We start from the raw sequence: 11,645 nt of genomic DNA on the forward strand, positions 1-11,645 counted from the left end.
AAGATTGCAATTCGTAACTTTCGATTTGCTCCATTTTACATGTATGGTTATTTATTATACGTTGATCTCCACGATGGCCGTCGTAGTGGCACCTGCGAAATCCACCACGTCTCCTTTCTCGTTCGTCACCACCAACTCTATGTCGTCTATGCGGTTGCGACATACTGGAAAATAGATCGGCGAAGAGGGCGTGTAGATGATCGGTTCCATGAACTCGGAACTTGGTTTGAAAGTGGCTATGATTCCCGTCTGCTTGTGACTTCCTAATAATCCGTCCGAAGATTTCGTGATCATACCTTCCGCCACGTTGCAGTGTACGTTCAGAGTCTCTATGGCCAAGAATTTAGGAATGTTGGTTGCTACGTGCTTGATGCCAGCTTCGAGTTTTGGGTGGTTGTTCTCGAAACCTAAAAGTTCTCCCATGGTGCCCAGGTCCACGGTCTCCGTCGCGGATAGGATTTCCACTCTGTGCGTGACCGAATTTTGAGAAAGGTATGTGCCTTTGGGTAATTGAGCTTGCAAAGTGGAAAGATTGTATTGTCCTGGCGTGACGACGATGTGTTCGCTTCCGACGCTAATTTTGTTGTTGTGCTGCGTGACGTTAGGTATGAGGTACATGCTGTAGAATGCACGCAGAGCCACGGATTTAGGATAGACGATGTCGTCGTGCAGCGTGAGTTTCAAGATTGAAGATTCGCTCGTGAGATGGAACACGCCCATCCTAGTGATGCTGTTTGAGGTTCCACAATGCTTTCTGGAAATCCTCGATCGTAGGGTTATTTATTTTAGAGAGAAACGCGAGCACGGAGAGGCAGAGATGGCCGCAGTTCACGTCTCCGAAATTTTGAATGCGTTCGTCGTTGTAGTATATAGAGGTTTTGTTCGTTTTCAGATAATGAATTAAATTTGTAGGTGGAACACCTCCGAAAGAATCGAAAACGAATGCTTTATCATCATTTTTGTGGTAACATATCCAATGCGTGCCTGGATTTTCTTGACCGTCCAAGTTGACTACTCCGCATTCTCTTCTTTTAACGCTTGAAGGTAACGAGTCGGACATGAAAACTCCTCTGAAGTGTTTGATTTGTAACGGTCCGATCAGAGATTCAATGTCTCGGTTGGTGAGTGCTGTTGTTTCTTTTTTTTAAACTTCTTCATCACGCCCTTCCCCCCTTTCTTCTCCATGGCCAGGTTGTGACGTTTCTGTTCTTCCAACTCGGCCTTGTTCTTCTTCGAGTCGATGACGGTTTTCGCGATGGCGGCACTTCCACCGGCCAAATTTCCAACGGCCCCCAATGCTGCTAGGATGGCCGGGATGCTGAATATGAAACCTCCGATCTTTTGCTGTTTCCGCGAACGCTGCAATCTTTTCAATTGAGGTGTGCTGAGCAGCAATTTTATTCCGTGTCCTTTCGACAAGCAAGAACGTTTCTTCTCGCGTTGTTTCTTGGTAAGTAACCCATCGAGGGCACCTAAATTTTTAAGATTGGAGTATGGTATCTGGTACACGACACCCTTGGGCTTCATGTTGATGCTCTATGTGTTATTTTCACGGTATGTTATTTATATATATATTCTGAGATTTTTTCTTGTGTAGTTTTTTTACGGTATTTTATTTATATACCCCACCCCAATTTTTGTTTCGTGTTCATGGCGATGGAGGTACCCAGTGCGGCGACCCGTTCACCCAGCGATGCGTCTCTGCTCACGAACCTTTCGAAAGCTGCATGTTCCAATTTTTTGTCTGCTTCGTGACGTGCGTCCAGATCCGTCTGCGTGGTGTTGTAAGCGATGTCGTGATCTTTGCATGCCGCGTCCAACGGATTCACACCCTTGTCTCCTCTCTCCAATCTTTTCTCGAGTTTGGTACCCGGTCCGCAGTACTGGTAGCCAGGTAGATGCATCTCGAAAGGTAACTTGTTGATGATGTCGTTCACGAGTCCCTTTCCTTCGGCCACGTTCCAAAATTTCGGAGGCAGCGTGTTGATGATTTTGATCCGGTAACCTATGCCCTTGTCATCGTTCACGATGAAGTTGGAAAGTTTCGTGCTGATCATGTCCACGATGCCAACCTTCTCGTTGTAGAAATTACGATTGCCTGCATTCTCTTCGCCGGCTATCACTAACAATCGGTCCACGAGTTTCCTCACGTCGTCCACCCAAACGAATTCTTTGGGTAACGTGTTGTAGCGTTTGACGCCGCTGCCTGTTTTGACCTGGTTCCAAATCGGTTTGATGAGATTCCTGTACTTCTCGCCGCTGCTCGATTTCACCCTATTCTGCGAGGCGTCGTTGTTCTGGTACAAGGCATCCGTCATGTTCAGAATTTCCTTGTAACTTTGGTAATCTTCGTCGGTGTAATCTTTCGGCTGCTTTTTGGCGACGAGTTCCCACAGTCCCACCGTACCCGGATACCTGTTCCAACTATCCTTGTCGCCTAAATTGACTTTAATGTCGTTGCCTTCGAAGGTCACCTTCGATTTCCCAATCTTCCACACCACACCGCCGCCTTCGCTGGTTTCCATGCTGGGATACAATCCGAATACTTCATCCTTGTCGAATTTCCCCGTGCTCAGGTAGTCTCGTGCCAAAGGTCCCAACTCGATTTTATCCGAAGACGTGCTGCCTATGGCTCGACGTCGTGCCGGTGCATCCTTCAGTTCGAACGGCGTCGAAGGAATGCTCGAAATGGGTGTGGGTACGGCGTAACTTTTAGCTGCGAGCGGTACGAGTTCGTTGATCAAATTTTTATTTTGTTCCGTGACACTTTTAATTTCTTTACCTAGACTGCTGATGGCATCGATCACGGGTTGATCCTGACGTTTCTTCTCTTCGTAGAATCCGCGATTCTCGGATGTCCAACCTTTGAAGCGTTTCGCGAGGTAATCGCGAAGCTTGAGATTTTCGTCTTCGATTTTCCGTTTCGTCATGACGTTATTTATACACGTCGTTTCTCACAACGTTGCAACGTTTAGAAAGTCGTTGATTTTGTTTCTGTATTTTCCGTCGTTGGGTTTCCTCGTCATGTCGATCGTCGCGAATCCGAAATCGTCACCGTTCCAGCAAGAAGAGCAGCAGCGTTCCGAAAATTGATTGTAGTTCATGTCTCCGCCTACGTAGTCATCGTACGCGTGCTTGAGGTTGGTGTGATCTTGACGAAACAAACATATGAAATTAGCGTTGTCGCGTACTAACTGTTTTGGAATTTTGGAAAACGTTTGAGCTAGGTAAAAGCAATCCATTTCTTTGTGACGACCTTGCGTGAAAAAGTTGCGAATTTCATTTTGATTTTCCAGGATGGCGTCGTCGAACACAACAACTGAATTTTCACGACAATCGTCGAGTGGTTTTATTTCCGAGGCGAACGTTGCAATGTCCAGACCATCGTACAGTTTCATCAGTTGCTGGTATTTGGATTGCTCCAAACTTTTCGAGAACACGTACAGGTGCCTGTTCTTCCAATCTAACCAATTCGGTGCGAGGAGAAAATTGTCCACGAGCAGTGTCGTTTTCCCACATCCCGAAGGACCTACGATCAGACAGCGGATGCTGTCGGGAAGCAACTCGCCGTTCTTTTTTTTTCTCGTTTGACTTTCCGGATCCGGTAGACGCTTCACCACGTTCCACGTACTCACAAGATCACTTCGTTCGCGTCGATCCAACTTTTTTCCGGAAGTCCCAGCCATTTGACAAACAGTTTGTCACCTTTCCTACGCAATACTTTCTCGATGAGGTACGTGTCGGGGTGTTTTGTTTTAGAGAGTTCCTCTTCGTAAAATCTTCCTTTCAAAATCTCGCCGCTACTATCTTTTATTATATACGTGTGTCGGTTTCCGGGTAGAACTCGAACCACCGTAAAGAGTTCCGTGCTCCAATTTTTTGTGAATCCCTTCTCGAAGGTGCGTTTGAATTTGCTGATCCTCACCTGGTCTCCAATTTTGTATTTAGCTTTTTTTGTCGTGGGTGTGTATTTTGGACAGTAAACTGTAGAAATTAAACGCTGCTCGTCGGACTTGGTAACGTCGGCTGGCTTCATGCCTATTGTTCTGTGTACCGTATCATTATAGGTGTCGACGAGTTCCGGCAGGATGTCGACCCATTTGTAATTTCCCCGAAGCGTGAATCGTTTCCCCATGTGTGTTTTCAAGGTTCGATTGAATCTTTCCACGATGCTGGCTTTGATGTGACTGAAGGTCGAATAATGTAGAATCTTGTGTTTTTGAATAAACTTTTGGAATACGGAGTTGTAAAATTCTTTACCGTTGTCCGTTTGCAGAAACCGTGGTTGTCTGCCGCCGCTTTCGCGAAAAATTAATTTGAATGCTTCCGTGACGCATGTTCCCGTTTTCGCCTTCAAAGGTAGAGCCCATGCGAATTTCGAAAATGTGTCTATGACGGTGAGGAGGTACTTGTTGCCCTTGTTCAATTTATGTACGTTTTTCAAATTGCCGCTACTCATCTCCACGAGGTCGCTTTGCCAGAGGTCGTCGATGCCCTTGGTTACCACAGCCAAACGTTCGTAGTTACGGCGTGCAGGTTTATGCAATTCTTCGACGATGGCTTGCCTAGACATTTTTTTTAGAGATTACGTTTCAAGAGAAGCACAAGCGTGATGGGATTCAAGAGGGTGGCACTTCGCTCGTGTTTTGAATGATCAGCTTATCGCCAGCACTCACGTCGAAAACGGTAAGATCTTCGTCTTCGTGTATTTCATATATGTTGCGCGTTTCGTTCCAACGCGCCAGAGGAATGTTTCCTGCTTTCTGGACACCACGATTCGATATCAAAGTCATGGTGGGCACGCTTTTTTTCTACCGTGAGACCAGTACGAAAATTCGTTTATCTGAATCGTGCCATCGAGGAGAAACTTGTAGTACGGATGATAAGGATGCAACATGTACAGTTTGTTACCTTCGACGAACGTGGAGATTCTCTGTTGATTGGGTACGCTGTTGATTTCGATGGCTTGCAGAGAATGCAGTTTAGCGAATTTAGTGTCGACGCCGAGCAGATTACTGTGAACTTGTCCGAGTTTATTTTCGATGGGCAGCAAATGCTCGATTATGGTATCCGTTACGGCAGAAAACGACGGTTTGATTTTCACTTCCACGTTCAACTGCTTGTAGTTTTCGTTGAGTTCTTGCAACTTGGCACCGAAAGAGGCCAGCGTCGATTCCTGCGTGGATTCCAGCACTCCAACTTGATCTCTGATGTTGACGACAATGTACTGAAGGTTCTCGACTTGATTCAATTTCGAGCTCTTCTCGGTAAGATCGTTCACGATCCTTCGCATCTCTGTAAACTGCGTGTGAAGGTCGGCGACGCTCTGCGAAGTGGGCAGCGTCGACACCAGCGAACTAATTTCGTCTCGAATCTGTTCCACGTTCGCCGTTTCCGTTTCTAGTCGTTTCAGCATTCGAGATATGTTTCTTTTCAAAGCGTGCAATTCTTTGGAGGTGGGGAGATTGGCCACCCTACTCTCGAGATCGCTCAATGAACTTTTGATGTCGTTCGAATCGGATAGTGCCGTCACCGCCGTTTTCAATTTTTCCAAATCTTCGCTCGAAGGCACGCTCGTCCGTAACGATTCCAAGTCACCCTGTATGTTGTCCAGTACGTGATGAAAATGAGCGAGATTCGTTTCGACGTTCAAATTTTCTAAATATTCGATCTTCTGCTGAACCGTGCTTAACGTGTCTTGAATGCTCGTCAACGCTCTCGCTTCAGCGTGAATATTTTTAATTTCTTCGTTGATCAATTCCAAGGACGCCTGAAGCGTAGCGATGGTGGTTTGAATGTGTTCGAAATCTTGATAGGCCTCCAATTGAATTTTTATGTTCGCGACGCTTTTACCGATGACCTGCAGTTCGTCCGACGATGGTAGGTTCGTCATTGTATCTTCCAAAGTCTGCAACTTGGATTTAATTTCTTCCAACGTGCTGGTGAATTCTTCTTGTAATTTGGAAACAACGACATGCAAGCGTTCTGCGTCTATATCGTTCACGACGGTTTGAAGTTCAGAGAAATTCTTTTCTATTGCGGAAGTTCGTTCTTCGATTTCGAGTTTCAGTTTTTCCAAATCTTCATTTTTCGATTGAAATTGCTGTAATTTGGCCAAATCATTTTGAAGCGAATCCACGCTCAACTGTATATTTTGAACGCTGTCGTAAGAAGGTACGTCGACATAATTTTTTATGAGCGTTTTCAGTTCGGAATCGATTTTCAGAATGGGGTCGAGACATTGCGTTTGGAGCGTAGCGATTTCCGACTCTAAACTTTTGTTTAAGGTCTCCTGCAAAGCGATCAAATCGGTCCTCAACTTCTTAACTCGAATGTCCAACATGAGAATCTCTTCTGCGTGGTCTACACGCTTGGTGTTGCCGAAAATGTCGTTAGGCATTTTTGGTTAACGGTTATTTATAATAGGATAAACGATTCGTAATTCTACAAAGAGAGGAATGAGTTTGTCGTAATCTTCGAGAAGTTCCATGTAAAGATAATCTCCTGCAGAAACATCGTACGTAATGTTAGAAAGCATCTTGTCGTGCTTGATTCGAAAAATATTCTTGCCGGTAGAAATTTTGATTTCGCCTCCGTTTTCCGGATTCACGGTGATTTGAAGTTTCCCGTCGATCGGAATTTCGTAGAAATGTAAATTGTTATTAAAAACATAAAACATCTTGCCCACATCGTCATTCAGTTTCGTCCAAATGCTGTTGAGATGAACAATCAGTAAACCATTGAGTTTAGATAATACGGAAGGTAAGAGGTTATTGAAATTTGGCGGTGCAGTCTCCATGTTGATCTGTTTGCGGTAGCCAAAAAGATTCATTGTCCTTGTTAGTTATTTAAGAATACGGTCAAAGTTTTTTTTGTAATGACAGGCAAAGTTTTTTTTGTTTGCTTGCGTCACAATACAGGCACGCGCGCGCGCGTGTGTGTGTGCGACACATTGTTCCCGAAAGAGGTTTACAAAGGTCACGATATATAAACATTTGGTCCCACAGTTGGAAAATTACGATAAGTTGCATTCATCCTTCAAGGATGAGAGAGTGCATTCGTCACAATACACGCGCGCGCGTGTAAAAATTATACACCGTGAAAAGCTACGACGAGTTGGAAACACTGCTGGTAGGGTTAACATACACCATAAAAAGCTACGCCTCGCCCCGAGTTGGCAACACTGATTGTGAGGTTAACATACACCGTGAAAGGCTTCAAAATATCATATAGTGGAATTTTTGTAGAGTGGGTTGGCAACACCGACGAGTCTTGAATTATTATTTGAGGCTCGAATCATCATTTGATGCTCGAAATCATTATTTGAGGCTCGAAATCATCATTTGATGCTCGTCAGTGTTGGCAACTCCTATTTGTAGGTTAGCTTAGCCAGTAAAAAATTATATAGTGGAATTTTCTTCGGATGGGTTGGCAAAACCCAAACCTCAAAAAAAAACATCCAATAGAGTTGCCAGATATAAAAAGAAGACAATAGGTACCCCTCATAAAAGGCTACAGTAAAAACCCACAGTGTCGCCAACACTAGGCCCCCAACAGTATTGCCAGACATAAAAAATACATGGACCCCTCAGGCCCTTTGATGAAAATTTACAGTGAAAAACCCAGTAGGTTAACAACACTGTCAAAAAATCTACGGTAGTGTTGCCAAATATAAAAAGGGGGGGCAATAGACCCCCCTCATAAAAGGCTACAGTAAAAACCCACAGTGTTGCCAACACTAGGCCCCCCAACAGTGTTGCCAGACATAAAAAATACATAGGCCCCTCAGGTCCTTTGATAAAAATTTACAGTGAAAAAACCCAGTAGGTTAACAACACTGTCAATCTACGGTAGTGTTGCCAGATGTAAACAGAGGGCAATAAACCCCCCCCCCCATAAAAGGCTACAGTGCCCCCCCCCCCACAGTGTTGCCAACTCTGCCCTCAAAATATACATCATAAAAGGCTACGACGAGCGCCACAACCTTGGTGATTTTTTCGGGTAAGGAGTTGGCAACACTGCGCCTTACGAGAGAAATCCATTAAGGCGATCGAGCCCCACGAGCCCCAAAAGAAGATTTAGAACCCGGACACTGGGTCTACTGATTTGATTTATTTTACTTCTCTTTTTGTGCCACTTTTGGCTAATTTGCGAAGATGGGGACGAGCGATGATATGGTAAAATTGATGAATGGACACTCACAAATATCCATGCCCAGGCCAGGATTCGAACCCGGGACCCCTGGAGTCGTAGCGCGATGTGCTAACCACTCCGCCACATGGGCCGGCTCACGCTTCTTGAATCTTACGCAACTTCTAAATTCTTGCTGAAGCGCAAGCATCTACCTAGAAGTGTAACTCTACGAGTTTTCTGTAAGTTCTCGAATAACTCCGAGAATTCTTTGGTTCTACATCTTTGGAGTGGAACATGCGAGGGCTTAATATATTCTCGGATTAATCTTTCCAACTGCTAATCAGAAGGGAAGTAAATTTGATGGCCACCCATCCCAAGAGCCATCCCCTCCTTTCCTTTCTTTCGAGTATCTTAATCTGATGCTGCATGAGAGCCGAGATTTTTGCACTCCAATTACGCGCGGAAAGAGTCATTAATCAGAAGAAGGAAGCCGCCATAATGAACGACTAATGAGGGACCGTACGAGCCTGCCCTTGTGGATCTCGTAAATTGGCTCCTTCGTGGCTGATCCCCACTTTTTCTTCTTTACTTTCTTGTTTTTTTTCTTCTTTTTTTAAGAGCCGAGTATCGTTTCTTCTTTTCAATTAGGTTATTGTAGGTCTTTACGCTTTTGTTCCTTCCCAACGATGAACTCCGTACCTAATATGCGGGATAATTATTCTTTTCGCATTTGCTACCAGGTTATTAACGGAGATGGTGGTTTTGCTGACTCCCAAGGTGGTCGTGAGGTTAACATCAATGCACAACATACAGCTTTGTGTTTATAATGTTCCCTTCCCGTCAAATGTCCTGGCTTTTGACATTTCTTTTCAAAGATTTGTCGGAAAGATAAACCCGGCTGGAAATTCTGAATTTGTATAGGAGCAGTATAAAAACAGATACATTTCCCAGCTTTTTCAGTACCGGAAGAAGGCACCAGAGGGAAAATAAATTTGTTCCAACATAACGCTATATTCGTGGGCACTCGAAGAAAATCAAAATTAAGGTTACGTCCTGACATACTGTAGTCAGTATGACGTCATATTTACAGGTGAATCTGTCTTGGGTTTTGATACACATGCACACACATATTCATTGATCGTTCTGGCCTTTATAGGCAGGTTTGTCACTGTAACCTCCAGACTTTCCGAGCTTGCACCTTACGGTTCATATCATCCACATCTTCTTCCTCAATCCTTTTTTCCTGTTAGCAATTCCTTCCAGCGCGACTTTTAGGAGTAAGTTCCCTCCTAGTCAGTCTCTCAGCCAGCACTGCTCTTCTTTCCCCAACTCTTTCCAACACGGTTTTATTTGTGAAGATTCTAAGCCCTGCGACAGGTTAAGTTTGCAGCAACTTCTCGCATATTTACACACCAAACATGCGCGCAGAATATAGTTCCGCTGCAATACTGCCTATTTTCTCACTGACTGTGACGGCGGTTGAGGCAAGACTGGCACGGGAGATGTTCAGCCCCGTTCTCGGGTGGATTAATACATAAAACCTGCTGCAAACTTAGCCTGTCGCGAGGCATAATCACTTTTCCTAACTTCGCAGTGTCCAGGTTTTCGCACCACACAACGATGCACTCCTTGCAAGACATTTCATTAGTATATTTCTCAGTTGTTTGTCCAAAGATCCATAAAGAACACTGAGAGCCGCGGTGATGCAGTCGAGGCGTCTGAAATCGAGGTTCCACTTCCGAGGTGGAAATTTTTTCCAGCAATGTCCCTGGAGTTCACTCAGCCTCTAATAAATGGGCAACTCTGGAGGATAAAGGCGGCTGGAGCGTGATGCTGATTATATCGCTTTTCACATCTCTTTCCCTCTATGCCTTCCTGTCATGTTGGTGGCTGAATGTGTTTGATGCCAAAAGTTGTCAGTATTTTACCCGGTCTCCTTACTCACGTTTCGTATCTGACAACGTGGAAATGATCGCAAAGAGAGATAAATGCAAGTGTTAATTGAATCTGCGATAAAACATTTCCGTTGGCATTGAAAAGACATGGGTGCCCAACCCATGTTCACTTACATCCAGGGGATTAGATAACAAGATAGCATCGTAAAGCTTGTTGCAAGGTAAACACGTTATCTAATTGAAAACACAGCCAGAGTACATACATTTTGAACAGCTGGAAAGTAGAGTTTAACTGCTATCATTGATAAAGTAGAAGTTCTGGTTTTCCATCAGACATATGCACGAGAAGATTCTAAACTTGTAGCAGATCGCGGACAGTTTTAGCATTTCTGTTCGTAGATGTTGATGTCGTTGGGCGAGAGGAGTAAATCTTTTATGACAACAAGTCGAAGGAAATTAAGAGAGATGTTCGCCCGCTCCTGAAACCAACACCAAAGCAAGCGAGAGCTTGCCCCAAGGCCTGGAAGAACTTGTTTCCTGTCTCTGTGACTTTTTGTCTTCGAGATGTCGCTTCTGATGTTCTGAACATGTTTTCGACCTTCAATTATATGTGGGCATTTCACAGCAATTTGTATTTGACTAGTACTAGTACGGACTATAGGAAAAGTACACAGCCAACCTTGAGATTGAGATGGGATATGCGAATTGAATTTCATTTCATTTTTCTTGTTTAGCGCCGCTTTTCTGCCACTTTGGCTAATAGCGACGATGAGTGATGACATTATGAAATTGATGAAGGCACACTTACAAGAAACATCCATGACTAGAGCGGGATTCGAATCCAGGACCTCTGAGGTCGTAGCGGGCTGTGCTAACCTTGCTATGGAGTGGTTAGTGCAACACACATTACGGAGCCACGATCCTAGATTCGAATCGAGGGTAAATTATGAATATTTCGTTGTGTTTGTTTCACCAGTTCATCCTCATCGTCGCGATTAACCCAGAGAAGATATGTAGAAAAGCGAATTGAAATAATAAAAAAACAATAAACACTATACTCCATCCAATGTATGATCGAAGTTAATGTAAATAAAACTACGTAACTTTTGAGAAATAGTTGCCCACGTCGCAGCTGTAAAGCTACGCTGAGTTGTATGGCATTATCATATGCACTATATTTATACGCGCAAGATTCCTGCACAGCTGTCATTCCAACAACCAATAAGATTTGTCAGGAGTCACGTGTATGTACTTGTTTACATGGACTTTGTTCGCACAACCGACAGATAATAGTTGCTTAATAGGTTATTACACCTTGAGCAGATCTTTGGAAAGAACCTACATTCTACATGATGCTAAAGTGGATGGGGTAATCTGTCCCCTCAATTGTCCTCGAGGAGAGAGATGATCTTCATTTATTATTGTATTTCATGTGTGAATGCGCAACCATAAAATATTCTTCCTCCTCTCCTCACCCCTCCACCCCCACTGTCCCCTCTTTGATGGCGACGTTCGTCATAGTGTTAATGTAAAGTAGACCACACGTACACGCACGATTCAAGGAATGAAAAATCTAATGCAATTACGGATAGCACAGTGGAGCGAATCAATTGCATT

This window comes from Lepisma saccharinum, chromosome 11 (genome assembly GCF_977018435.1).
Source record: "Lepisma saccharinum chromosome 11, izLepSacc3.1, whole genome shotgun sequence".
Taxonomy (NCBI): Eukaryota; Metazoa; Arthropoda; class Insecta; order Zygentoma; family Lepismatidae; genus Lepisma; species Lepisma saccharinum.